We start from the raw sequence: 2,416 nt of genomic DNA on the forward strand, positions 1-2,416 counted from the left end.
CAGGTCTCCGCAATAACCTTTCTTTCAGGAGTGCTAGTTCTGCAAGGTTCACAGGAGAACTTCTGTAAAGTTTGGAAGGTAGGAGACGAGGTACTGGCAGAAGTAAAGCTGTAAGGACGGGGTGTGAGACGTGCTTGGGTAGCTCAGATGGAGAGCACTTGCCCTCAAAAGGCAAACGTCCCGATTTCGAGTCTCGGCCCGACACACAATTTTAATCTCCCAGGAAGTTTCATATCAGTGCTCACTCTGATGCAGAGTGGAAATTCTCGTTCTGGAAACATTAAGGTATCATCAATTTAGTATTGTAGGGAAGTGAGTTGGGTAAAAATTGCACAGGTTGACCAAGAGATGAGTGCAGTAAGGCAGTTCAAAAGGATGTGGGATGCAGTAATTATTCAGGGATGAAGAGGCTTGCACAAGACATAGTAGCATGGAGAGCTGCATCAAACCAGTCTTCAGACTGAAGACCACAACAATAAATTCAGGGTAAACTAATAATAGCCTGATGTACAATACATTTATATCTGCTTTAGCTATATCCAGTACATGACTCTTTTTCCCTTTTGTTTAACAATTAGGCATTAGACATAACATGTTAAAATGTTTCATATTCTTGAAATTGGCATTTGACAAGTAGGTGAAACAGGCATTGTTTTGGCGTATCATTATTAGTCACAAAGTTCACAAAACAACAACAGAAATACTATATGAAAATCACCATGCCTTGGACCAAATCTGAACTGGTGAGTGACATACATATTTTAAAGAAACCAGCCATGGATACATGCCTACTATAGACATCCATCCCTTTGCTAACTACTAGCATTCAGAAACTTTACAGTGCGGTAATCAACTATTTGTTCAAATAAAAGCAAATTTCTTCAGAAATAGTTGACAACATTTTATTCAAGGACAACAAAAATTGCATGGATGGTACCTAACACAAGACATGAGTGTCCTTGTCATGGGCAGGATTTATATCCCATCTCAAAAAAGCATGTTAGTGTCTTGGCCCATTCAGCCAGAGCCACACAGGTGTATGGGATTATTTAAACTGGCAAGAATTTCAGACTTGTATTCCTTCAGACTGTCACCACTACTGCTCCTTTTGACAGAAATATATTTACTTCATCCTTAGGCATCAGTGTACGAATGGCAAGCATAAAGACATAAAAGATAGAAACATAACTATCTACTACAATTAGAGATTAAAACCTAAGGATAGGAAATTTTCTGTTCACGTTCACGTTTTGCCGCAGGAAATCTATAGAATTTCATTTAGTTGTTCTTTGCTCTCTCCAGCAGTTTAACTGTAGTGTACCTCTTCATTATTTAACTAGCATTTCCAGAAAGTAGCGTAAAGTTTACATTGTTATTTCAGAAACTTTGCACTCTTGTTTTTGTTTACACACAGTTGCGTATAGGCCAAATTTGTGGAACCATATTTTCGTGTTGATCTGTAATTTAACTGACTTATTCTTAATAAACTATTACGTTTATCATGAGTAAAAATTGCTTGACTTGCCATAGAATTGTTAGATCGGGGCTTTGGTTTGATGGGTGCTGTAATTTTCTCCATGTGGGCGACTGTAGTGGCATGGGAATAGGGGAAGTAAATGAGACTCATCAGTGGTTTTGTAGGATTTGTAGCAGAGATAGGAAGATACTAGAACAGGAGTGGAAAATTGCCACCCTTCAGGCTGAGTTAGACAAGGCCAGGGGAGATCTTGTCAGGTTAAGGAGGGAGAAGGGTAAAGAGAGGTGGGAAGTGACAACAGGCAACAGGAGGAACAGGCCAAGAACTTTGTCAGACAGTTTAGTGGTGAATGTGGAAAATAGATTTGACCTGTTGCTTCAGTTAGAAGCTGGTGAGCCTCAAGCAGTTGCAGGTGTAGACAGGGCACAACAAACTTTCAGCAGCAAATTGAAAAGTAAGAATGTAGGGAAATCAGTAAAGAGAAAGAAAAAGAAAGTGTTGTTGTTAGGTAGTTTCCATGGAAGAGGTGTTGACCAACTTTTGCAGGATGAACTAGGGTCAGAATACCAGGTCATCAATTTTTTAAATCCTAGTGCTGGTCTGGAGCAGCTGACAGAGGATTTAGGATCACTTTGCAAAGATTTCACTAAGGAAGACACCATAGTTATAGTGGCAGGTAATAGTACTGACAGAGATTCTGGGTACAGTATAGAGTATGACCTGGCAAAGATTGCATCAGTATCGAAGCATACTAGTGTTGAGTTTGTATCTGTTCTTGGGTGCCATGATCGACCTCATTTGAAGTCTTCTGTGAAGAGAGTTAATTTGGAGTTGGAATGGATGCTTATGTCGGGTTCAGGGTCACACATTGGTGTGGTTCCTGTTGATTCTCTCAATAGGTGGGATTATACTAAGCATGGCCTTCACCTCAACAGGAAG

The sequence above is a fragment of the Schistocerca americana genome, unplaced genomic scaffold (assembly GCF_021461395.2).
Source record: "Schistocerca americana isolate TAMUIC-IGC-003095 unplaced genomic scaffold, iqSchAmer2.1 HiC_scaffold_167, whole genome shotgun sequence".
Classification (NCBI taxonomy): domain Eukaryota; kingdom Metazoa; phylum Arthropoda; class Insecta; order Orthoptera; family Acrididae; genus Schistocerca; species Schistocerca americana.